This window comes from Sciurus vulgaris, assembly GCF_902686455.1.
Source record: "Sciurus vulgaris genome assembly, chromosome: 14".
In the NCBI taxonomy this organism is placed as follows: Eukaryota; Metazoa; Chordata; class Mammalia; order Rodentia; family Sciuridae; genus Sciurus; species Sciurus vulgaris.
This window is the reverse complement of record NC_136475.1, coordinates 19885362-19912939: the sequence shown is the minus strand read 5'-3', so window position 1 is coordinate 19912939 and position 27578 is coordinate 19885362. Positions and strand designations below refer to the sequence as shown.

Sequence of the window (27578 nt, the reverse complement as noted above, 5' to 3'; positions counted from 1 at the left end):
TCACTGATCTAAACATACTAGAGAACCATATTCTACTGAATAAAAGTTCCCAAAATATAGGTGAAATATCTAAAAACTTAATGAGACCACTATATAGAAGTAAAGCAGAGGCATTATTTCTAAGTCAAATGAAAGAAAACATGCATTATTTTTAAAGTATACTGAGCCAGGTACAGTGATGCACACCTGTAATCCCAGCAACTCAGGAAGTTGAGGCAGGAGGATCCACATTTAAGGCCAGCCTCAGCAACTTAGTGTAGTCCCAAGCAACTCAATGAGATCCTACCTCAAAATGAAAATGAAAAGGGCCAGGGATGTGCTCAATGGTAAAGTCAAATCACCTATCACAGCCTCCCTTCCTATCACTCTTGGCAGATAACTCTCCTACTTTAGGCCTTAATAAAGAAGCCACTTCAGTGGTCTGCAAGTCCTGTTTTCACTATTCTCCCACTTCTTTCAGGATGATTTCTATTCCACTGGAGTTTACACTGTGTGTGAATGTGTGTGTATGTGCACGTGTGTGCATGTGTGTGTGCATGCACAAAATCAGCCCTGAGCTGAGCCTATAGTACTGTCATTTTGTTCTAGTGACAGTTAATAACAACAATCATGTCAATGCTTTAGATATTATTGTATTTGATCTTCACAACAGTCTGTTAAATAAGCGAACCTCTATTTTGCACAAGTACAAATGGGGCACACACTTGATACGTGATAGCACCAGGATCTGGACTGGCACTTATGTGCCCAGAGGCCCTATTCATAATTACTCTGCCAGGCTGCCTCTCGAAGTCTGCCAACAAGAAAATAGATTTTAAAAGTTGTGATCTCTTCAATGGAATACTATTAAGCTGTGAAAGAAAAATAACTCACTAAAGCTACATGAATTCACAAATAAACAAAAATAATATGAGTGAAAATGCAACTTGCATAGTAACACAAATAGTATATGTTATATAAAATATGTAAGAAAAGAGATAATCCCATAAACTAACACTTAAATGCAGTCTTGTGGGTGTGGCTCAGTGGTAGAGTGTAATGCTCTGATTCCAAGCACTGCAAAAAAGGAAACAAATTAACTAATTAAAAAAGAACACACCAATCTATAAAAGAAATTATTAAGACATGCATAGAAGTGATGCATAGCAAATTTGGGAAAAGTTGTTTTCTGCTGGAGGAAAAGCAGAAAGAGGGGAAAGAACCAGAAGAAAAAAATGTACCAAAAGGTTTCAATCATATTTATAATGTTTTATTTTTTAACGTTGGAGTTGCATATTTGGAGGCTCTTTTTATTACTTTCTAGGCCTTCATAATGTTTTTTTAATTTGTTTGCTTTTTTTCTTTTAAGAAGGAAAGATGAAGGCACAGTGCAGACAGTATCTTAGTTATGTTTCTAAGTCCACAAAATTTCAAAACACTGTTTCTGCCACCACGTGGCTTCTACAGATATTACATGCATACACAATTTTCAGAAGATGAAAGGGTCACTAATTCTCAGGTCAGTGAAAGAGCCACCACTTGATATGCAACCAATATTAAAGGCACATCTTGGGCTGGGGTTGTAGCTCAGTGGTAGAGCACTTGCCTAGCATGTGTGAAGCACTGGGTTCACTCCTTAGCACCACACAAAAATAAATAAATAAAATAAAGGTATTGTGTCCACTTACAACTAAAACAATATTTAAAAGAAAAAAAAATCATCTTGGGTTGGGGATGTGGCTCTGTGATACAACACTTGCCTGGCATGTGGGAATCCTTGTTAAATTCCTAGTACCACAAACATAAAAAGTTAATATTTTTTCATTTCTACCAGAAGTGGATTTAATTTGAGAGACTGAGTAAAAGATTTAATGCAGTAATAATAATTTAAATGCAGTAATATTTGACAATGTTAAACAATGTTTTCAAAAATTGCCTATGGCTCCTCTGTAGAAGGGATTTTCCAAACTTCTGTTAAGGGCTAGATGCTAAATCCTTTATGCCTTTCTCTCTACTAGACTTTTCTTTATATGATGCTAACTTCCTGGTTATCACATTTAACTGGTTATCACATTAACTGGTTAACACACTTCCAGAAGGAACACCCAAAAGACCTACACAATCATATGTTTTGAAAGGACCAGGACTAGGTTTATTCAGCTTCCACTAAGCCTGCATTGGCACAACTAACTAATAGCCTGATTGGCATACATCTGCCTGGCCAGGCCTTTTTTCCCTACCAGATGACCACCGTTGGAAAGTTCTGACTATTTAACAGCTGAACAGGAAAAAAGAATTATGACTCTCAGGAAACAGATATGTCCTTCTTTTTCCTCAAAGGAATTCCACCTCTGCAGCCTGCCAGAATTCATTAATCATAGCTTAACCATAAGCAAAATTACAAAGGAGTATTTTATCTTCATTGACATTACAGATGTAATGCTAACCATCTACTGAAACTGTATTCAATCCTTCTTTTGAAATATAGTACTGATCAATCTCTCCTTTTTCCTAGTTTATAAGACACCACAAGTTTTCTTCAATTCTATTAAAGGTATGGCAAGAAAAAAAATCTGATGAATTTAAACTACACTATTAATTGGTGAAACTATAAATTCCCCACTAGACATCCTCACTTGACAGTACCTCCAATATTTGGGCTAGGAGTATGGGGAATTTCAATCACACTAGGAGTTCTCCCCCAACTCCCATATTGGGGACTGAACCCAGGAGTGCTCTACCAGTGAGCTGCAGCCCCAGTTCTTTTAATTTTTTGATGAGATAGGTTCTCTTTCAGTTGCTAAGTCTGGCCTTGAACTTGTGATATTCCTCCTTACCCTCCTGAGTCACTGAGATTACAGGATTATGACCCTGTACCCAGTTGGTGATGGGTATTTTGCTGCTGCTGTTGTTTTCTTCAGTACTAGGAATTAAAACCAGGGGCACTCTACCACTGAGCTATAAGCTATATTCCCCAGCCCTTTTTATTTTGAGAGAGGGTCTTACTAAATTGCCAAAGTTGGCCTAGAACCTGTGATACTCCTTGCCTCAGCCTCCTATTCACTGGGATCACAGGCACATGCCTCCATACCCAGCCTCGTGGGGGTACTTTTGAGCAGACAGAGCCTACCTCTCACTAGACTGGGTGTGGTGGCATAGGCCTATAAAGAGCCTCTCGAATCACATCTAATACCCACCTGGAGAAAAAAATCCATTTCTAATCTAAAAAATTTGAGCAAAGTGGGTATTTGTTTTAGTTTTCTGTGAACTGATAAACTGGCAAATTTTTCTAGTGGGGACCTTAATCCAGCTACTTAAATATCCAGTCCAAATCCATAAATCAGCATACTCTGCAGGGTTGTTGTGATGATAGCTCAAGTTCCTAAACTACCCAGTGCACACAAGAGATACTAGTGAATGGCCATCATGATGATAAAGATGACAAATAAGGACATAAAAAACAGTTCAGAACTCAATCTGCAGAACAGGTGGGAGGAAGCTTTAAAGGAACAGCATTTCTAGCTGGGCATGGTGGTATGCATCTGCAATCCCAGCAACTGAGGAGACTGAGGCAGGAGGAACACAAGTTGAGGCCAACCTCAGCAACTGAACAGGACTCTGTATCAAAATAAAAAATTAAAAGGGATAGCTCAGTGGTAGAGCATCCCTGGGCTCCATACTCAGTACTGTAAAAGTATATAAATTAATTAAAAATAAATAAACAAAAGAACAGCATTTGTGCTGAGTGCAGTGGCACATGCCTGTAATCCCAGTGGCTCAAGAGGCTGAGGCAGGAGGATCATAAGTTCAAAGCCAGCCTCAGCAAAAGTGAGGCACTAAGCAACTCAGTGATTGCTGGGATTGCAGATGCATACCACCATGCCCAGCTAGAAATGCTGTTCCTTTAAAGCTTCCTCCCACCTGTTCTGCAGATTGAGTTCTGAACTGTTTTTTATGTCCTTATTTGTCATCTTTATCATCATGATGGCCATTCACTAGTATCTGTTGTGTGCACTGGATAGTTTAGGAACTTGAGCTATCATCACAACAACCCTGCAGAGTATGCTGTCTCTCAATAAAATATAAACTAGGGTTGGGGATGTGGCTCAGAGGTTGAGTGCTCCTGAGTTCAATCCCTGGTACCCTCCCCCCCAAAAAAGAACAGCATTTGTATTATGGACAAAGGAAATGAAAAAGAAATTCTTATTCCATTCTGTGTTGAGGATAGACCATATGTGTGTGTGTGTGTGTGTGTGTGTGTGTGTGTGTGTGTGATGCAAGCACGTACAGGCACTCCCTGATGGCCCACTACAAAGTGCCAGATCTACTCTGTGCTAGAAAACATCACCCTCTAGTGTCTGCTATTAAATTCGCTGCATACTCAATTATCAAGAACTCAACAATATTTTAAGTATTCTATTCAATAAAAAGTCTTTATAAAAGTCTTCAGAAATACAATCATCATCATAATCTAGTGTTTGGAAGGTTAGTAGCAGGAATCCTGAGGTTATACAAAAAACTTTCTATGTATGTTCTTTTGTGAATTTTTCTATGAAGAGGTCTACACCTTAGAGTATCAAAATGATCTGTGCAACCCATACCCCCAAAAAAGGTGAGGGACAAATTAAGACATTTTGCCTATGGGGAAACGAATGAATCATCCAAATGCTCCAAGCTCCTGTTTTTGTAATGCATCCTTTCTTTATATATACCCTTATATAAGGAATGTAAGATCTGACACCGAAATGAAACCCACCCACTTTTTCTATAAATTATGTAACCTTAAGTTAATTAAGAACACCTTCTTAAAGGTGTTTCTATTTTTCCCAACCCTTTTTAGAATGTTGTCAAAATGTATTTCAGCAGACTTCAAGTAATTTCCCCCTTGAATGTGACTACCTCATCTCACAAAATAAAATTTTCATTTTCTCAACTGTGTACCTTAGAAAACTGCATGCAGCACAATAGCCTCGAAAAAAATAAAATACTTGGGAATCAATCTCACAAAGAGGTGAAAGACCTCTACAATGAGAACTACAGAACACTAAAGAAAGAAATTAAAGAAAACCTTAGAAGATGGAAAGATCTCCCATGTTCTTAGATAGGAAGAATTAATAATGTCAAAATGGCCATACTACCAAAAGTGCTATACAGATTCAATGCAATTCCAATTAAAATCCCAATGACGTACCTTACAGAAATAGAGCAAGCAATTATGAAATTCATCTGGAAGAATAAGAAAACCAGAATAGCTAAAGCAATCCTTAGCAGAAAGAGCAAAGCAGGGGGTATCGCAATACCAGATCTTCAACTCTACTACAAAGCAATAGTAACAAAAACAGCATGGTATTGGTTCCAAAATAGACAGGTAGATCAATGGTACAGAATAGAGGACATGGACACAAACCCAAATAAATACAATTTTCTCATACTAGACAAAGGGGCCAAAAATATGCAATGGAGAAAAGATAGCCTCTTCAACAAATGGTGCTGGGAGAATTGGAAATTCATATGCAACAGAATGAAACTAAACCCATATCTCTCACCGTGCACAAAACTAAACTCAAAATGGATTAAGGACCTCAGAATCAGACCAGAGACTCTGCAGATTATAGAAGAAAAAGTAGATCCAGATCTTCAACATGTCAGCTTAGGACCAGACTTCCTCAAAGGACTCCCATAGCCCAAGAAATAAAAACAAGAATCAATAACTGGGATGGATTCAAACTAAAAAGCTTTCTCTCAGCAAAGGAAACTATCAGCAATGCGAAGAAAGAGCCTACAGAGTGGGAGAATATCTTTGCCAATCATACTTCAGATAGAGCACTAATCTCCAGAATCTATAAAGAACTCAAAAAACTCTACACCAAGAATGCAAATAACCCAATCGACAAATGGGCTAAGGAAATGAACAGACACTTCACAGAAGAAGATCAACAAGCAATCAACAAACATATGAAAAAATGTTCAACATCTCTAGTAATAAGAGAAATGCAAATCAAAACCACCCTAAGATTCCATCTCACCCCAATTAGAATGGCGATTATCAAGAATACAAGCAACAACAAGTGTTGGCGAGGATGTGGGGGAAAAGGTACACTTATACATTGCTGGTGGGGATGCAAATTAGTGCAGTCACTCTGGAAAGCAGTGTGGAGATTCCTTAAAAAACTTGGAACGGAACCACCATTTGACCCAGCTATCCCACTCCTCGGCCTATACCCAAAGGACTTAAAATCAGCATACCACAGAGATACTGCCACATCAATGTTCATAGCTGCTCAATTCACAATAGCCAGATTGTGGAACCAACCTAGATGCCCTTCAATTGATGAGTGGATAAAGAAACTGTGGTATATATATACAATGGAATATTACTCAGCCCTAAAGAATGATAAAATTATGGCATTTGCAGGCAAATGGATGAAATTGGAGGATATCATGCTAAGTGAGACAAGCCAATCTCAAAAAACCAAAGGACGAATGATCTCGCTGATAAGTGGATGATGACACATAATGGGGGGTGGGAGGGTTAGTGTTAGGGTTAGTTTAGGGTTAGGGAGGGGGGCAAGAATGGAGGAATGAAGGACTGTATAGAGGGAAAAGAGGGGTGGGAGGGGTGGGGGAAGGGAAAAAATAACAATGAATCAAACAACATTACCCTATGTAAATTTATGATTGCACAAATGGTATGCCTTTACGCCATGTACAAACAGAAACAACATGTATCCCATTTGTTTACAATAAAAAAAAAATGAATGCAAAAAAAAATATATATATATATATTAAAAAAAAAAAAAGCACCATCATTGACTTTGGTGATTCTGTGTTATATTTATTTTCAATATCTTCTAATTTTACTCTTTTGCTTAAGATTTTCTTTTCCCTACTCCTACTTTTATAAAATTTATTTGTTTCAAACTAGTGAGATGGATGATTTGCTAATAAGTTCCTAGTCATTTTATGGTTTACTAATTTATGTCTCTATATTTCATTTTTAACATCAACTTTGGATATATCCCACTTTTTTAACAGTCTTATGGAGGTTTAGTTGGAACATATTAACCTGCATACATCTTAAGTGTATACGTTCATCTTGTGGCATATGTACATATTCATGACACCAGCACCACAATCAACCAAATTGTTGTGTCCATTATTAAAATCTCCCGGAGATTACATTCCATTTATGTGTGATTTTCAAAATGTATAAATGCATTCTACTGCCATGCACAAGTAATTAGAAAAAATAAAATAAATTTAAAAAAAAAAGAAAAAAGAAAAGAAAACTGTATGCAGCTTTCTGACAGTTGTGAATGCTGAGAGAAGGCGAGACAGTCACAAAGCTAGTCTGACAGAGGCCAGGGAGGTTCTTTTGATTTCAATGGACATGACCTTTGGCTGCTCCAGAAACATGAAACTGTAAACCTGCATTCTAGAATATAATCCTGTCAGCTGAAAGGAAAAAAAAAAAAAAAAAGGCTGAATTTAAGGATCATTTTCTGGTCTTAGTTGAGGTTCAGTGAGAATAATTTCCCTCAAAAACAGAGCAGAAGTAGCTAAGTAAGGGGACTATGCATTGGCTACTGAAGTCTGTTCACTTTATTTGATATAAATAATTTTGACATCCTGACTGAAGAGAATGTTTAATAATGCATACTCATAATCCCTTAAGGGCAGGACATGGTTAAAAAGTATTTTATAAAGGGGGGGTGATTGACCAGTGGCTTGGGAGGCTGAGACAGGAGGATTGTGAGTTCAAAGTCAGCCTCAACAAAGGTGAGGCACTAAAATATTCAGTGAGACCCTGTCTCTAAAAAAAAAATACAAAATAGGGCTAGGAATGTGGCTCAGTGACTGAGTGCCCAAGTTCAATCCCTGGTACCAAAAAAAAAAAAAAAAAAAAAAAAAAAAAAAAAAAAAAAAAAAAAAAGCGGGGGTAGTTAGTGATTGAAAATCCTCATCCTTGCAGACCAAAACTTGCTGAGATGAACAATTATTCTTAAAGCTGCTTTTCTGAGGTATATACTGAAAACTACCATTGAAATAGCAAAGTATTTTTTCTTACCTTTTGAAAAAATTATTATAGCGTACCATCAATCATTTATAAACTGGAAAATTCTAAAATTTAAGTAAAAGTACAAAGTGTATTTTGTTGTTGTTGCTGAGACAGGGTCATGTTACATTGTTCAGGCTGGTCTTTAACTCCTGGGTTCAAGTGATCCTCCTGCCTCAGCCTCCCCAGTGCTAAGACTACAGACCTGTGCCACTACATCTGTTTAGAGGTACTTTTTAAAAGGAGAACTATATAGTATTAAACTCACAGGTTTTTTTTTTTTTTTTTACATTAAAAGAACCACATATAAAATTCTGATCAATGAATAATGTAAATAAAAATTTATGTAGGGCTAGGAGTGACACTCAGTGATAATAGTACTTGCCTAGCATACTTGAGGCCCTGGGTTTGATCTCCTGCACAGCAAAACAAATCAATCAAAAAAAGAAAAAAAAAAAAAAAAAAAAAAAGAAAAGAAAAGAAGAAAATGACATATATTTCTATCTAACATGATAGAACAGATGAAAAGAGAAGGCGGGATAGGAAGCCAGAAGGGAAGGATAGGGGACAAGGGCAACAAGGTAGTCAGAGGAGCAGCTCAGACCCAGAGGGGCCACACTGAACTACCTCAAGATAGCCTGACTGCTGGAGGAAGCCACCACCTACTTGACTTCTGGCTCTGGCACTCTACTACCCCTAGAGGGGAGTTGGGCCAAATCATGAGGATACCCTGTGACACCTCCAGCTGCAGATTCTCCCACTTTCACTCTTGTAAGTAAGAGCTTGTTTGTTTGCCTCACAATCATTTTTTAAGGATTAAATGGGAAAGATGTTAATCAGTGTTATGGTTTGGATCTAAAATGTTCCCCAGAGACCATGTGCAAAAGGCTTGGCTATCGATCTGTGATGTTATTGAGAGGTAGTGCAAACTTCAGGAGGTGAGGATTGATTGAAGGAAGCAGATCACTGGGGGAAGGCCTTTGGAAAAACTATTTTGTCCCAGCCCTTTCTTCTCTCCCTCTCTGCATCCCAGCTCTGCTCTACCATGCACATAATGTACTACCTCACCAAAAGCCTAACATGATGGGGCCAAGTGCCCACAGACTGAAACTTCTGACACCATAAGCCACAATAAGTCTTTCTTCCTTTAAGTTTATTATCTCAGGTGTTTTCTCACACTCTCAGAAAGCTGAGTAACATGAGCTAGCAAAGAAATAAAGTACTATGCAAATGTTAGTTACGAACTGGCATGGCCTCAGGATAATGCCACTAGTACATAAGGGGTCAAATAGTATCAGCCCTTCCTGTATCTACAGCAAAAGCCAAAGTCCCTGACATATGTTCCTTGAGCATGTTTTAAGGAAACTCTACCTAGACATGCCAGAAGATGCCCCCCCCCCCCATTCCTGTGTTTCTAATCTTCCCTCTCAAGGACCTATCCAGTGTAAGCCTCCCACCATCCATGGACACCTCAGGTTTCTGAAGGCTGCCAGCTCTTACTTGACCTCTTACTATAGGTAGAAACTTCTTGTGCTGTCAATTAAATCACTGTAAAAAAAAAAATCACCCTCACTTTACAGAGTTAAAACAGGGCTCTAATCTCTGTCAAAATCCTAATGACTTTATTTGGAGAATTAGAAAAGTTCATCCTAAAATTCACACTGAATCTTAATGAAACCTGAATGCCCAAAACAATCTTAAAAAAGAACAAAGTTGGAGGTCCCACACTTCCTGATTTCAAAATACACAACAATGGTATGGTAATGAAAACAATATAGAACTAGCGTAAAGATAAACACATAGACCTACATCTTCTTGTCTGAATGGTTGAATAATTTTCAACAAGGGTACCAAGAATACTCACTGGGAAAAGAAAGCTTCTTCAACAAATGATGCTGGAAAACTATATATGGACATGCAAAAAATAAAGATGAACTCACCCCGACACACAGAAATTAAAATGGATCAAATACCTGATAATAACACCTAAAATTATAAAATACTCTCTACAAGGAAATAGAGGGAAAGCTTCGTAACACTGGATTTGGTAATGACTTTTTAAATATGATACCGAAAACAGAGACAAGAAAAGGAAAAACAGATAAACTGGACTACTCACTAACCAATAGGGAAACACAAATTAAAACCACAGTTGGATGTTATCTCATACTCATTAGGATGCCTCCTATCAAAACGCCAAGCAAAATAATAAATGTTGACAAGGATATAGAGAAACCAAAACATTTTTATGATGCTAGTGGGAATGTAAAATGATGTCACCGCTGTGAAAAACAGTATGACAGTTGCTCATTAATTAATAGCCATGTGATCCAGCAATTCTACTTCTACATATATACTCAAAAGAATTAAAAGCAGGGACTTGAAGGGGTATTTGCATACCTATATTCATGGCAGCATCATTCACAATAGCTAAAATAAAATTTTGGTCAAAGAACAATGTAAATTTGCCCAGATGAGAAAAATCTCAAAAAGCCAAAATTTCTATCGACAATTGAATCAATAAGCAAACAGATATGTTACAAACAGATATTGGGATATTACTCTGACTTGAAAGGAATGAAATTCTAACACAATGCAACATGAATGAACTTTGAAGACATTATGCCAAGTGAAATAAACCAATCACAAAGAACAAATACTATTTAACTCCACTTATATGAAGTACCCAGAGTAGTCAAATTCATAAGACAGACAGTAGAATGGTGGCTTCCAGGGAACTGGGGGAGGGGATGGATTGAGAATTATTATTCAATGACTCCCCAAAATTTCAGTCCAGAGTCAATTTGGGAAAATGAAGAGTTCTAGAGATGGATGGCGTGATGGTTACAAAATGTGAATATAATTAACATTACTGAACTGTATGCATAAAAATGGCTCTGATAGAAAATTTTGTATTGTGGTTTTTGGTTGTTTTGTGCAATGCTGGGGCTCAAACCCAGGGCCTCATGCACGCTAGGCAAGTATTCTTTCTACCTGCCATTGAGCTACATTCTCAATCCTATTATGTTTTTTAACTACAATATTTTTTTAAAAAATGAGGTTCCAAACTGCAAAATGAAGACCCTGACAGATTATAAAGGCTCTACCTCTACCGTTGTTCCATTTTCAGATGAAGGAACAGAATTAAAGTCTCACAATGAAGAAAACCAAGAGCAGAAACAAAGTATACTGATTCTTAGTACATAGCTTACTACAAAGCCACCAAAACCCCAAAATAAAACAGCAAGTACAGTGAGGAAAGACTGAAAGAGAGACGTAAGTAGGACAAAGACAACAAAAGAGGCAGAATCACAGGAACAAAGATGAAAGGTCCAGGAAGAATTTTTAAAGTAAGAAAGCATGGAAGAAATAACTGAAAATCTTATAAAATGTGATGATCTGTTTTGCTGGAATGGAGGTCTGAAACTCTATATTGTTCTGGGTAGAGCTGAGGTCTGGAAAATCCCATTTAAGGTAGTTTGTTCATAGTTATTTCCTCTGGCAGACATTACAGCTCCCATCTGAAAAAGACATTAGGAAAAAAAGAGTCTGGCAGCACATCCATATATACGTTAGAAGCTGTGGTTTCCATTCTTAAGGTTTATAATTTGCCAAAACACGTCATTATCTCCTGCTCCAATCCAAATATAGTTCAGCATTTAGCAGTCCACACCACAGTTTTCCTGTGATCCTTACAGGTGGTGGTGATAAAGGTCAGTCTGACCTTACTGCTCTCCACAATTAGCCCTCAGGCCGTAATGTCTTCATGCAACATGGTCACATTCTTTACTCTCCTTCACAAAGCAATCCCATCTTCTCTGTAGGTACCTTTCTTCCATGGAGCTTGCCATCTCAGGGGAAGCTGCTCAGTAAGTCTTTGAAAGTGGGGCCTCATTTTTTATTTACTTTTAGGATGACTCTTTTTTCTTTCCAGTTTGGTAGCCAGAAGTGACATGCTGCAACTTAAATGTGGCTAGTCCAAATTAAGATGTGCTTTATGTGTAAGGTATGCATTGGATTATCTTGATAATTTTAAAATATTGATTATAAGGTATGTATATAGTTTGGACATCATAATGGTTTGACAAATTGTGTTAAATATATTATTAAAATTAATTTCACCTGTTTCTTTTCGCATTTGGAACATGGCTACTTTAAAATCTCAAACTTCATGTGGGGCTCAGATTACATTTCTATTGGCTTAGCACAACTCTAGATCACATAAACCCTCTTTACTGAATAAAGAAATGTAGTCCAGAAAGCACTGAGGAGGAGGAACTGCAAACTCAGCCAAGCCTGCTCAAACTCAAAAGAAAGGGAATTCTAGAATTCTTTCATTTCTAACCATGCAGCAAGGGGTAGCAGCTGCCTGGAGCAGAATACTGGTTGCATCTCTTATTTGCTAGGTGATTTTCTTCACCTGCAAGTCAAACATCTATAATGTGGATAAAATAAAACTCCCTCTCAGGCCAGTTAAGAACTAAAAACATGAGGAAAACATTTTAGCATTCAGCAACACAAAGTATATTCTTGATAAATGCTACTTCCCTTTGTGTGGGTATGTTCAACAGCTGCTTTAGTCATCTTGGGGTGACTCATGGTACATCTGGATTCTAATCCTTTTTACTTCTCCACTCTAATCACTTCCATAGAATTCACCCACACGAGGCAGAGGTATGTGTTGAATTTCTCAGCAAGACAAATCCTGCTCCCCAGAGCTGCATTATTTACTTGCACCCTTCATTTACTATATCCTTTTCAACCCCTCTCTGCTAGTCCATGCACTAATTTATTAAAATTAATCTCAAAATTCTGGCTGCTGTTTATTTTACCAACACCTCATTACTAATGCCTACATTTAAATGTGGTTTTGTTGTAATTCTGGCAATTTCATTTGTGTATACCTTATTCTCCTTAGATGCATGGATGCATGTTTTATTTGCCACTAGGGTCTCATCAGATATGTAGTGACTGAAGACTCTTACCATGATCTTAGAAATATGTGATATAAAAACTGAATGATGCCTCTTAATTACTAGCCAACCAAGGATAAAAAGCACTTTTTTTTTTTTGGTACCAGGCATTGAATCCACAGGCTCTTAACCACTGAGTCACATCCCCAGCCCTTTTTATTTTGAGACAGGGCCTCACGAAGTTGCTGAGGTTGGCTTTGCACTTGTGATCAGCCTGCAGGGCCACTGGGATTACAAGCATGCACCACTGGGCCCAGGAAAAGCACCTTTTCTGACTAGTTAATCCCATCTGATTTGGCAGTCTGTGGTTTATCTCTGTTTTATCTATGGAAAATTCACCTTTACAATTCTCCCCAGCTGTGTAGCAGTACACAAGGCTGGCAGCTCTGATGATTCCATTTTCCCACTGGTTATTTTCTTACTCCTCACCCAAGACTTGTTTTTGTTTTTGTTTTGTTTTGTTTTTAGTACAAGTGCTAATCATTCTGCAAATCTGGTATAAAGTCTACTGTGAATCAATGTAGTTTAGCCTCTAGAATACTGGTTGCATCTCTTATTTGCTTATTTGCCACCTCTATCACCCTTTCCACAAGAAGGAAAGCAGTTCGGGGTCAGGGCAGGGCTGGAGAGGGGAAAGGAGGACTAATCCAGCAAGATTCCTCCTGGACATTCCTCTAGAGAAGGCAAGGAAGCGCAACAGGAGCAGGAGCGAAGGGTAAAAGGAAAGATTACTGAGGGAAGGAGAAAGAGGAGGAGATTTAAGAAAGAAAAAAGTAAAGGGAAGAGACAAGGGCTTTGTTTTTGTAGCAGTCAGGCAGTGGAAGACTTGAAAGATACTTGCACCCCTTTGGAAATGATGAAAAACCATGAAATTACCAGCTAAAGAGAAGCTTGCTGCTTTCAACTCTGAACTCTAGTAGTTCCAGATCTTAAAGGAGATATGTATATGTGGACTGGGAGTGGGACAGAATGCAGAAGCAATCCCTCAAAAAGTAAAAGACCCAGCAGTTGGGGCTCTGGATACAGGTCCAAAGAACTAAAAACAGGGACTCAGACACAGTACAAAGAAACAACCAAGTGTCTTTCAACACATGAAAGAACAAACAAAACACAAAGAAACTACATTCATCCCTTAAGAGGAACGAAATTCTGATCAAGCTACAATGTAGATAAAGTTCAAACACAGCAAGCTACAAGGAAGAAGTCAGACACAGAAGACAGGTTGTACAATTCCCTTTATATGAAAAATCTAGAGTAGGTAAATTCACAGAAAGCAGATGAGAGGTTATCAGGAGCTGGGAGGAGGGAATACAGAGTTACAGCTTAATGGTTACAGAGTTTCTATTTGGGATGATGAAGAGTTTGGGAAATAGTAGTACAAAAATATGAACAGTGGTTGCATAACTCTGAATGCAGTTAATGCTACAAAATTGTATACTTAAAAAGAATTAAAATGGTGAATTTTATGTTACATATATATTTTACCACAATAATGGCAGAAGAGCATTTTTTGACCATTTAGCTTCTGCCCAATTCAAGCCAGGATCCTTTTACAGATGTTATCTCAATTAATCCTTACAATTCACATATTAGATACTGCTGCCATTCATGGACAAGGAATCATGACTCATACATATTAAATAAACTGTTCAAAATTATACAAGTGGCAGATGTAAGATCTGAATCCAAGACTACAGTTCTAAAACCCATGGTTTTATTACCAAAAGTTCAGTCCTTGTCCATGATATCAATCCAATAATGAGGACATGGTTTTGAGAAAAAGGAAAAAGGTTTACTGCTTTGCCAGCAAAGGAGAAACACAGGGGACTCTGTACCAAAGTCTGTGATTCTGCCTATCAGCAGGAACAGGGGGCTTTTAAAGAGGTGATTCAGAGAAAATGAGATTAGGGAGGAGAGATAAGGAAGATCAGGGAGGAGAAGGCTAGGGAAAAGATCAGGGAGGAGGTGGTCAGGAAAAAGAAAAAAACATGTAAGTGGCAAAGCGACAAGGGATATATAGTCAAAGCACCAAGTGAACCCGTTATAATTTTTCGGTTATACCACAGTATTCAGAATATAAACAGGTTCAATTAAAAAAAAAAGCGAGAAAAGTTTATTCTCCTTACAAGTCTGAAATTGTCAAATTAGTGAGAAGAAAAACCATGAACAGCTGAACCCGAAGAACGGAGTGTCTAAATGCCCTTCCCAGGTGGCAAATAAACTTCTTTTATATAAGCAGTTATTAAGTGATATGTATGTGTGTACTTACACACACACACACACACACAGAGTTAAGGGCATATGTGCCTCCCTGACTCCTCTCCCATGAATAAAAGCTATTTTTCCGTTTCTTTTATTCTATATATCCTATTCCCAACTATCATCTCGGATGTTAAAAGTATCCACTTTCCCTAGCAATGCCACTGTATATTTAGTAGCAAATGTTCAATGTTTAAAATATTTTCCCATATACAACCCCCCATTTAATTCAATCATTCTATAGAACACTAACATCTCCTTCTGTAATTATTTTGACAAACTAAGCCCCAGAAACGACATGCTGACTCAAAGTTTAAACGGAGCACTCCTCTTACATGTGCCTTGTTCTAAGAAAAAGGGACCAATCAACATAGTACTAAAACTTTTGGGAAAGACCTAATCCAAAATCACAAAAAGACTACTACATTAAAAATAATAAGACTAAAAACATTTTTTGAAGTTACCTTAAAGTCTTCATCTTTTCTTGGGAATTCTTCCAGCAGCTGACCTCAAGAAACTGTCAATGAAACTTCACCCTTTTCTACCCTCGGACAATGCCCAGGCTCAGGTCACCACTACATCATTTGCTCAGACCTCTGCTGCAGAATATTCACATATCTGGCCCCATCAACTGCAATAATTTTTCAGTCATCTTTGTATCCCCAGAATTCACCACAGTATTCAGCATGGAGCAAACATTCAAAAGTCAGTTGAAGAAACTATTGACATAATCTTTTACGTGGTATTACTATTTCCACTCTTTGGTCCTTCTAATCCTCTATGCTGCAACATTACTTCACCGCGAAAAGCATAAACACTGCCTTTAAGCTCCAACGCTTCAGACCAATACTCCCCGTGCAGTCTCATTCCCTGTCATTCTTACCCTCAAACATCTTACATTCCAGTGCAGAAAACAACTTTTGAATTTTGCATTCATTATTTACTAAGCACTTACTGCTCCAGGTATTAGGAATCCAAAGGTGAAGAAGGGAGACAAAGTTCCTGCTTTATGTATCTTACAATCTAGTGGGAAAGACATGGCATCCAAAAGGTACAGAACAGGGTGCAGATCAGAATAGACTCTGGATCTAGGTAAAACGGAAGGCAATAGAGGATCATGAACAGAATAGTAACACTGGCCTATAAACTTCCTCAAGCTCAAGCTGTCACCAATTCTGCCTGGAACCTACTTTTCCATCATTTTAAAAATTCTTCAAAGCCCAATTTAAGAATCACTAAATGATGTCATTATATCTTTTGGTTATCCCCAAAATTTTACAGTACTTTTGTCAAGATGCTAGGTTACATATATTTTTTAAATCAAAACTGTATGTTCTTCTAGAATCTCTTATTCATTTTTAATTCTATCAGTCATGCACAATGTCTTATTATCTGTAAGCTAATATATGTACCCTTCAAAAAAATTTTTTTGTAGTTGTTGATGAACATCATGCCTTTTTATTTTTTTATATGGTGTTAAGTATCGAACTCAGTGCCTCACATGTGCTAGGCAAGCCCTCTGCCACTGAGCTACAGCCCCAGCTCCATAGGTACCCTTTCTATTCATTAAAAGACCAAATTAAAGGGATCGTCCTCTTTTTAACTTTCTTTCTTATCCCTGAAAAGTAATTCTACTCTTCTGATCACTATAATTATTCCATATTTCCTGATTATGTGTGTATACCTACATACACATATATATATACAATATACAAATATATACAACAAAAATGAGATGCCCTTATGCATCTCAGTCTACATCATACAGTCTTCTTATTGTCAACATTTTTCTTAAGACTGAAATAAATGTCTTCATAAATATATTTAAATCTCTAAGAAAATTCACTGAGTAAGGCAAGTCATATAGAAAAGCACAAGATCCTTCTGGAGTGAAAAATTACCTCTAAATAAAAATAAACATTTTGTAAATTTAGGGAGGGTATATTAATGTTCCTTTAAGAAGAAATGGCCTGATTTTTCTTTTCTTTGTGCTAGGGGCTCAACCCAGGGCCTTACACATGCTAGGCAAGTACTCTACCCCTGAGCTATAAATCCTCAGCCCTTTTTATTTCTTACTTTAAGACAGGGTCTCACTAAGCTAACCAGGCTGGCCTTGAACTTGCAGTCCTCCTGCCTCAACCTCCCACTGATTTTTTAAAACAGAAAATAGTTTTACAGGATAATGAATAATTTTTCAAGTAGTTATAAGATGCTTTTTTTTTCCTACCAAGGCAAGGACAAAAGTTAACTACACAGTGTTAAATGGTATATTTTCTTCCCAAAGACCCTAGACAGAATTTGTATTAAAAAAATTTAATGTAATATAATGACAAAAAGCATTACCAAGGTCTTTTATAGCATAGGTTTCACAGGACCAGAGTGCATGATACCAAGCATTATTAAGGATAGCTACCCTTTCCTTACTTTGAAACCAACAATACATAAATTCAATAATTAAATACACATCTACAAGAAGTAAAAACCACAATCATCACCCTTTGAAGCAGGGAGATTTTAATTAGTACAACTAATGGTTACTATAACTTACCCAAGGATTTAGATAAGTATCTTTTAGATTTCTTTTTAAACCCAGGAGTTCAGATAAATATCTGAATTCTAAAATTGCTTTTAAAGAACTGAGATAGGTCAAAAGGAAAACAAAGAAACACTGGATACAACAAAACCCTGAAGGTGGCTCGTTCAAGTTCTTTTCTTGTCTCAAACTTCAACTCCTCCATCTAAAGTCACTTTATACACACAGACCCACCTCTGCAAAGTCAGTGGAGACTGAGTTCTTTGTCTTCGGTGTCTCCACGCTCCTTTTCTCTTAACTCAAAATAAAGGATCTCCCTACTGGTACTTCTCTTTTTTTAACTCATTTATCTGGGCTTGAGCAGCCAGTTTCACATCACCGTGAATTATCTTTAAAAGTTCCTATTTCCTACACTGTATCGTACTTCCTATAGTACTTCCTTATCTTAACTTTGTGTCTGTTGCACTGAACTATATTTGAGCCAATGAAACCAAGTTGAGGTTTTTCCCTGCATTCGGTCAAATCATGTGACATGCTGTGTTACATGATAACCCCACACAGTCTGAAGCAATAAGACAACACCCCTAAATGTCATAACTTATATCCTGTTGAGTTCTTTTTATAAACTTTGTGAAGTTAAGACATTCATCCAAAAACTTGCTGAAAAGATTTATAATATGCAGACAAGTATTTAGAAAAATGGTTAATAACTAATCAGTAGAGGAGGTGAACTTTCATAAAATGATAGTCTTTACTCCTTTGGGTCTTGATAACAACTATTTGATTGAATTAACAGAGCTTCTTTACATCTCTGGATGCTTTAATACTTTGGTGTCAAGTGGTTTGTCTTTACTACATCTTCCCAGTGGCAAGGCCCAGGGCAGCTTAAACACAGGCATCTCAGGCTTTGCTGGCTGATCGGGGGAAACTGTTTCTTCTGTATAAGGTACCCTTGACAAACAGTACAGAGGAGAAGCATGGTCAGTGTGCCGAGGCCCCACACACCCAACTGAGTCACTTCCCCTGGATTCCTCAATGCCAAGTTTCCACTAGAGAATAAAGGGATCTTTGGCTGAAACTAAGGAAGAACTTGGGAGCAACTAATGCAGACTTCCTCTTTCATAAATGAAAGCTTCCTTGTACTGCTTCATTGAGAATAAAACAAAGTTCCTTAATCCAATTTCTTTATTATACAGCAATCACTTTTATCATGGTAAGTGCTTCTAGGTACTGGTGCCTGAAGTTAATCTTTAAAAACAGGACAACTAATCACTTTGTCTGTCACCCAACTCTAGAGACTAGGAACTAGCAGGATTTAGAGCTGGTGATAAGCAGAAGAATATAGCACTGAAAGGCACTTTAAGGCAGTCTATCATCTATTTTACAGGAAAGTTTAGTACTTGGAGAAGTAGAAGAGTAGGTAAAGCAGAATGAGTTCTAGAACCTGGGGTTCCATCCGGCATTCCTACGGGAACACACGCACAGGCTTCACTTCATGCTGTAATCTAAAATTCAATCATCACTCAATATTTGGATTTCTCACACTATTCAATTTAGTAAAATTCCAGGAAGAAATGTTTTTCTGGCTTTGACTGACTTACTTTCTTTTGGGAGTAGGGATAAAAGTAAAAAAGAAGCTGAAGGGAAAGACTGTTTCAAGGTAAGAAGAGACAACCCCCTCCTAACTTCACAGTCCTATACCACACAGATAAACCCTAGAAAGCAACTGCCATCTTTCTTGGGAGAGAAAAACCAGAACGCAAGTCTTCTTCTGTCCAGGATAATGAAATTCTAAGAAAATTGCTTATGTTATTGAGGTTAAAACCCAAAGGAGGGAAGTAGTTGATATCTTTTTGTATTCCAATTTTTTGCTGATTGCCAAGCACTGTGAAGGAAATAAGCAGAATGTTGTAATAAAAAAGGGGGGGGGGTATACCTGTTAAGGGAGGGTGATCAGGAAAAGCCTAAGGAAACATTTAAACTGAGGTTGAAAGAACCAACAGCACTGAGAGCAAATATCCAGGGGCAGAGAAAAGTAAAGTACATCCTCTTTTGACATTCAAGCCACCTGAATATACCAAACTAGTCATCACCTCTGAGCCTCCAAGTCACTCTCCCTCATTCCCTGAACACTTCCATCACCTGGGTCGTCATCTTCTTCTCTATGATAACCACTATCATAATCCTACCAGTTATCTAACTTCCACTCTGCTCTTCCAGTGGGGAGACCGCGGGTCCCTGGATCACTCCCATTTCCTCTCTCCCTTTGCTCAACCCCGCCTTTGTTTATTACTTAGGCTGGATCCCACCACTAAGTACATGAACTCCTGAGCTGGCCTATACTAACCAGACGACCATGCTGCACAGAGGGACATTGTTGTTAACTTCTCTACTCTTGGTTCAGTCCTGTCAATCTTCATCTTGAAGCCATATACAATTCCCCTTAAGAAATATTTTACCATTCTTAAGGATTTCTCCATTATCAATCTTATCCACTTGGTCTGACAGCTAAAAAAATGACATTACCCCATTATCTCCTTTATGAAGAAAACATCTTCTGGAAGGTTCTCTTTCAAATACCTCTTTCTACCTCCCCCACTGCCCACCCATATGCTTTACTCTTAACGTAATCTTCAGCCCCAAAGAAGGCCCACATGAGGTCGATGCATATACCCATGTCCAGACAGCCACTCCCCTCCTCTGTGGGTTCTTTCTCACCCAGAGTTTGTAAATAGGCTTCAGATTTTGCTACCTTAAAAAGAGTCTGGGTTGTTCTCTAGCTACTATCATGCCTCTCTCCTTTCTTCTGACTTTTCCAAGAGAGGCCTTATCTGTCATTTACTTCTCAATCCACTACAGTCTGGAAACATGTCTCATTAAGATCACAGTCATCTGCTAAAAGCCAAATCCAGAACACATCTTTCAGTCCTTACATCTTACATTTTAAAACAACACTCTCTTGGTTCTAGATCATCATACTCATAACCTCTCTCTCTCTCTTGCCTGCCTTTAGATGACTAAACCCCCAATTCTGACCTTGGCTCCCAGTTCCTATCATCATGTGCATTCTCCCTGATGACTTCAAAATTTCTCATGGCTCAACTTCTTCCTCCATATTAGTAACAACAGCTGAACCTTCCTGACCTTCACAATCATACATCGAGTTGTCTGTTGGATGCTTCTCCACAGACACCTGCTGGCAACTCAAACTCATAATGCCTAAAATAAACCACTCATTTCCTTTTCATGACCAAATCCATTTTTTCCTCTTATATGCCCTCTCTTAAGTATGGCAACATTAATTATACCAGTCACTCAAGCTAAAAATCTCCCAGTCACCCTTGACTTCTTGCCTTCACATCAATTCCTGCCACTTATTTTACCTCAAGTAGCTCTCAGGCTGACTTGTCCTTCTATCCCACCTCATTCTCACCGTTAATTTTAGCATGGTTCAACTATCATTTCTCACTTTATCTACTGCCAGAGCCTCTGAGGTGAATTCTCCACTTTCAGCTTGGTCTCCTTTAATCAAATCCAACAGACTTAATGAAAAAATGATTTCTTTAAACAACCTGGTATCATTTCCCTGTTTAAACCCTTCAAAAACTCTTCAATGCAATGAAGACACAGTGTAACCTTAGTAAGAAGACATACAAACCCCAACACTACCTGGCTCCACCTACTTCCCTAAACCCTCATCTCTAGACATTTCTTGCCACTCATTTTACGCAGTGACACAAACACCATTGCAGGCCCTCAGTTCTATGCTGATGCTTCCACTGGATGCTCCACCTGGAAGGTCTTATCCCAACTTCCTCTTGCTAATTCTAACTTTTTTTTTTTTTGGGGGGGGGGTTGCTGGGGATTGAACCCAGGGTCTTGTGCTTACAAAGCAAGCACTTTACCGACTGAGCTATCTCCCCAGCCCCTAATTCTAACATTTTTGTACTTGATGGAACATCAGGATTTTTAAAAACTCTGTTCCATCCCTTCCCAGCCCCACTCCCTATCTGGACCAGCATCCCTTCGCAATACTCCTGTAACATCTAACATCTTCTTGTTTACTTTACAAGGGTCATTTTATAAGCCTCCTCCTCTAACCTCCTTGAGGGCAGGAATTAGATTCCTAGTCACTGGGATGCCCCTTGTGCCTATCCCTAGCATACATATAAGGCATTTAATAACAGAGGTCAACTGAAGTCTGCAGGAGAAGCACTGTCATTTTTACATAGCAGGTGAGGAAAAGGAAGCCCAGATAGAGGTTACCCAAGGAAAAATCAGTTCTTACACAAATGTCAACCTTACATTTCTATATATATATATATAATTTTTTTTTTTAATTTCATGCTACAATCTGAACTCAGGGCCTCCTGCCTGCTAAGCATGTGCTCTACCATTGAACTACATTCCCCAGCCCTTACCCAGGGGAAAAAAAACAAAGAAGAGGACACAAAATACAAAAGTACACATGCTAAATTAAGTCTTTCTTGAGTGCATAAGACTTCTCAGAGATAAGCATGGTGAGAACAAGGAACCTGTCTAAGTTTTCATTCAGATGCCATGGAGACTGACAAGGTGCTACCAGGCACACAGTAAGTATTTAGGAGATAACGCTAGCTTACTATGATCACATTTCCATCAGATGCAAGAGTGGGTTTGTTTCTCTCCAGCAGATGGAGCTACAACTCCATACACTCTGCAGTTAGGGTCAGGCCACCCTGGAAGAACCAGGCCTTTCACCCATCCTGGCTGTGCTTCACCACTCACATAGAAATAGTCAAGACAAATATTTTCCATAAAAGACTCTCTGGACATAGATCTACATTTTAACTTGTGCAGTGTCCAATATATGTGCATATTTTTTCCTCTCTGGACACTTAAAATTGGGTTAATTTCACCCTACTTGATCTACCCAGTCTACCAAATAATACTCAATTTCTCCATCCTCATATTCTTCCCAGGTCCTTTTAAAACACAATTATTACAGAAGTTCATCATATTCATCTCTATGTATGTACTTCCCTTGGCCTTTTACCCATTTCACTTGAGAAAATATTAGTTTATCAACTATCTCTCCATCTATCACTAAAAAAAAAAAAAGTTTTTATTTTTGTGGGGAGTGGAGTGAGTGGGGAATTGGTATTAGGAATTGAATCCAGGAGCATTCTACCCCTGAGCTACATCCCTAGTCCTTTATTTTATTTTATTTTATTTTATTTTGAGACAAATTCTTAGTAAGTTAACCAGCCTTGCCTCAAACTTAACAATCTTTCTGCCTCTGCCTCCCGGGTAACTGAAATTACAGATGTGTTATGGTTTGGATGTGAAGTGTTCCTCCAAAGTTCACGGGTGAAACTTGCAAGAATATTTAGAGGTAGAATGACTGTGTTATGGGAACCTTCACCCAATCAGTGAATTAATCCCCCGATAGGGATTAACTGGGTGGTAACTACAGTCAGGTAGGGTGTGGGTGGAGGGAGTGGGTCACGGGGGGCGTACCTTTTGGATATATATTTTGTATCTGGTGAGTGGAATCTCTCTGTTTCCTGGTTTATGTCTTGAGCTGCTTCCCTTCACTACAGTCTTCTGCCATGATGTTCTGCCCCATCTCAAATCCCAAGGAATGGAATCAGTTTTTTATGGTCTGAGATCTCTGAAGCTCCTCTCATACTGTTCTTGTCAGATCTTTTAGTAACAGTAGTAAAAAAGTTAACTAAAACAAGATGTGTGCCGTCACCCTACAGCAAAAATCTTTTCAAATATCCTAACCATTGTTTTAAAGAACTTGATCTTCTAAATAAGATAATAAAAATTAAGGATAAAACAGGGGCTCAGGGAGGAAGGGGAGGCTCAGTGGTGGGATGTGGGCTTAGCATACATGAAGCCCTGAATTCGATCCCCAGCACCAAACAAATAAAAATTTAAAGAATAAGGACAAAACAAATTAATACCGCCTATGAGAGTAAAAGCATAAAGTCTGAAGTAAACTCCATTCTTTAGTAGATTTACAATATCATGGCATTCCTGGAAAAATTAGTGTTTTCTGAAACGAGCAAAAATACTTCATGATTAAATCTGAAACAGAGTTAGGAACTATGCTCAGATAATCATACAAAGGTGTTTTTCTGTTGTTGTTTTTAACAGACATCAAAATCCTGTGGAGGTATATTCTATGACATCCAGTATCTGGTGCTATACGCCCCTAGTTAATGCCTATGACACCTTTTGTCCCAAACTACTGAGATAACCAAAAATGCCCCCATGTGCTCCTTAGGGTACAATTTGGGTTCCACCAAGGACTACTGGCCCAGAGAATTTCTAAGGTCATTAAGCAACCTGATGGCAAAAGCACTGACTAAAGGATCTGAAAGGACCACTTGCCAGGATTTAAACTGACCCATTTAACAAGATAACAACACTAAATACTACTTAAATTAAAATACTATAACTAAAAACATTCGTACTATAAATTTATTTTTTAAATAAAGGAAGATCCCCATTTGCCACAACACACTGCCTTCTGGACAGTATCTTCATCTTTGAACACTGTGTTTCAGGTAACAAATCTTGCTATCCTGATCATTACCCAGACTGACTAGACTTGGTGCTTGTTTCTACCCTCTGGCCAACAATTGGTCCTGGTTTAGAACTACAATCTGAACTAAGCCAATCAAATCCTATTTCTCAAACGCAAATACTCTTAAGTAAAGACCAACACTCTGCAGGTGGAGCAAAGTAAAGACCAACACTCTGCAGGTGGAGCAAGTAAACTGATGGTACTGCCCTGCATAGAAATTCCACAAGTTCTACTGAGTTGCCAGGAGTTGCCCTACTTGTTTGCCTTCTCAGAGATCTACATGTTTGGTCTTTTCTTTAATTCTGGGAGCCACCCCACTATTTTTCCAATAAATTCCTCTTTAGTTTATGTTTTCCAGGGTAGATTCCTCTTGTTGGTAACAAGGAAACTTAACTAACAGTAAAAACTGACCTAGATGACCCTGCCCCAGAACTCCCCAAAATTCCCCTCCCTGATTCCCAGGCTCCAAGGCAGCCATGTGGATCTGTCTGACACATTTCAACATCCTGCTTTCTCTTCTCTCTTGAACTCCTGCCTTGGGCTCTTCTTTCCTAGAATGCCTTCTCTGGATAATTTCCATTCACATACAGGACTCAGTCTAGAAGTCACTTCTGAGAAATTTTCCAAAGACCCTCAGGATGGACACTCGTACTCTCATAGGAATTTCTCTGATTCTTACTGGTCTGCTCCCAAGTAAGAGTCACTACAAGAGGTGATTCTTTTTTTTTTTTTTTTTTTTAATTTTTTAAATTTATATATATATATATATATAGATATAGATATTTTAGATAGATCCTAACTTATTCATTTATTTATATGCGGTGCTGAGAATCGAACCCAGTGCCTCACACATGCTAGGCGAGTGCACTACCACTGAGCCACCATCCCAGCCCCAAGAGGTGATTCTTAATCACAGCTGTATCCCCACACTCACGCACATGCCTAACAGAGAGTAGGTTCTCAGTGAATACTTCTCAAACAAAATAGGAAATCAGAAATCCACTTAATTCAAACTAGTATTTACAGAAGTGTAACAGAAGTATAAAAGTGTATTTCTCTGATTGTTTCACTATGTATTCACCTGATAAAAACTTACCAATCTGTGCACTTTAAGATTTATGTACTTTCCTATGCATTTTATACATCAATAAAAATTTTTAAAAATAACATTCCTGAAATACCACAGCTATAGGCTAGTAATAAGTTCATATGCATGGAAACACCATATAGTTGTAGGTGATACACTGACAGTAAAATTTCAGTCTTATTTGTACCCTTACTAGCTATAATACATTGGTTTAGTCAAAATTCTTAATATTCAGTACTAGCATCCATAAAATGGGATAAAAACCATTTTGTCTAAATCTTGGGGGCTATGAGAAAGATAAAATGAAATAATAATGGTGAAAATTCAAACATAAGGTATTTTTGTACAAAAGTCTGATTCACTGATTCACCTCAGAGTCAGTATAAATTGAATTATGAGAATTCAGATTGAAAAACACATCACTTAGGCATGAAACTGGCTACAAAATCCCATGAATGCATCACTTTTTGATGGTCAAAAATAATGGTCAAGGATACTAATCTGAAATTTAAGATTAAATTTATTCTTTTGTTGGGGGCAGTACTAGGGATTGAATCCAGGGTTGCTCTATCACAAAGCTAAAGACCCAGTCTTTTTTATTTTGAGAAAGGATCTCCTCAAGTTGCCAAGGCTGACCTCCAACTTATAATTCTCTCACCTTAGCCTTTCAAGTCACTGGTATTAAAGATGTGTGCTACCATACCTGGCTGCATTTCTTTTTCTTCTGTTTTTTTTTTTTTTTTTTTTTTTTTTTTTTGGTGGGGGGCTACCAGGGATTGAACGCAGGGACACTCGACCACAGAGTCACATCCCCAACCCTATTCTGTGTTCTATTTAAAGATAGTGTCTCTCTGAGTTGCTTAGTGCCTCACTTTTACTGAGGCTGGCTTTGAACTTGTGCTTCCTGCCTCGGCCTCCAGAGCCGTTGGTGTTACAGGCATGTGCCACCTGCACCCAGTCTACATTTATTCTTTATATATATATATATTTTATATATATATATATATTTTAGTTGTAGGTGGACACAATATCTTTATTTATTTATTTTTATATGGTGCTGAGGATTGAAGCCATTGCACATGCAAAGCAAGCACTTTACCACTATGCTACAGCTCTAGCCCCCTACATTTATTCTTGAGGAAACAAAGAAAGGATATCCTGGTATCATCGTTTTCCTTGGTAACTAGATTAACTTTTTTTTTACATTTCTTGAACTAAAACAAACATTTCTCATGATGGCTAAAATGCTTCTAGAAGTTTGGCTAAGGCATTGTTTGGCTAAAGGAATCTCAGAGAACAGGGGTAAAGGAAAACATGCATATTCCTTACTCTATATGGTCAAAATCTTATGACACCACCAAAGTATGTTAAGTGTAACATTTTAAAATAATTTCAATAAAATGCTTGCATATAAAGAGAGAATATCAAAATAGAATTGGACATACAGATTACTATAGATGAAATAGGTTTGTACATATCCAAATGCAAAAGGGTAAGCTCTGTTAAAATAAAGAGGATTAAGTGTATAGCTCAGTGATAGAGCAACCCTGGATTCAATTATAGTGCTGCCAAAAAAAAAAAAAAAAAAAGTTTAAGAAGGAAGATTAAATGAGTCATAATTTGAAATAACTGATGACTAATAAGCAATCTTACTATATGCTTCACTACAGCATCAAAATGTACAATCTCAGGGCATTCAACAGCCACTTGGTAAATGGAGAGAACAGATACGCAAGATTTTATTTCTCAGTAAAAGTGAATCTTCATTTTTAACTGCTGAATCCAAATATTTTACAGGTTCCCAGAAATCTAAGAACATTTGAAGCATCATTTTCTTACTTAAAAAATAAAATATAATGTAGAATAATTGGTGTGCAGTAAGAGTAAAAATTGGTAAATAAACATTTAGCTAATTCAAATTAACCTTTGAACAAATGGAAGTATTAATCTCTTATTATCCATTCTTTTTCTTTTTTTTTTAATTCATTGTACATAAATGGGGTACAACTTTTGTTTCTCCGGTTGTACATGATGTAGAGTCACACCATCTGCATAATCATACATGTACATAGGGTAATGATGATTGTCTCATTCTATTATCTTTCCTTTCCTCC

At 37.8% G+C, this 27578-nt stretch overlaps 1 protein-coding gene and 1 long non-coding RNA gene across 4 annotated transcripts in view; one reads left to right on the top strand and one right to left on the bottom strand.

Annotated features, from left to right (window-relative positions):
• Positions 1 to 27578, bottom strand: part of LIMS1 (LIM zinc finger domain containing 1) — a 149571-nt gene that overhangs the window by 66727 nt on the left and 55266 nt on the right. The window contains exon 1 of one of the 3 annotated variants that reach the window (XM_079111219.1): positions 18035 to 18152. The exons of the other annotated variants lie outside the window; for them this stretch is intronic. The gene's annotated coding sequence lies outside the window, so the exon portion shown is untranslated. Of the gene's footprint in view, positions 1 to 18034; positions 18153 to 27578 lie in introns of those variants that run through there. 3 annotated transcript variants of the gene reach the window in all.
• LOC306644348 lies at positions 18331 to 25449 on the top strand. Its single transcript, XR_013759350.1, has 3 exons — positions 18331 to 24525; positions 24557 to 25089; positions 25277 to 25449. It is a non-coding gene; the product is annotated as an uncharacterized lncRNA (long non-coding RNA).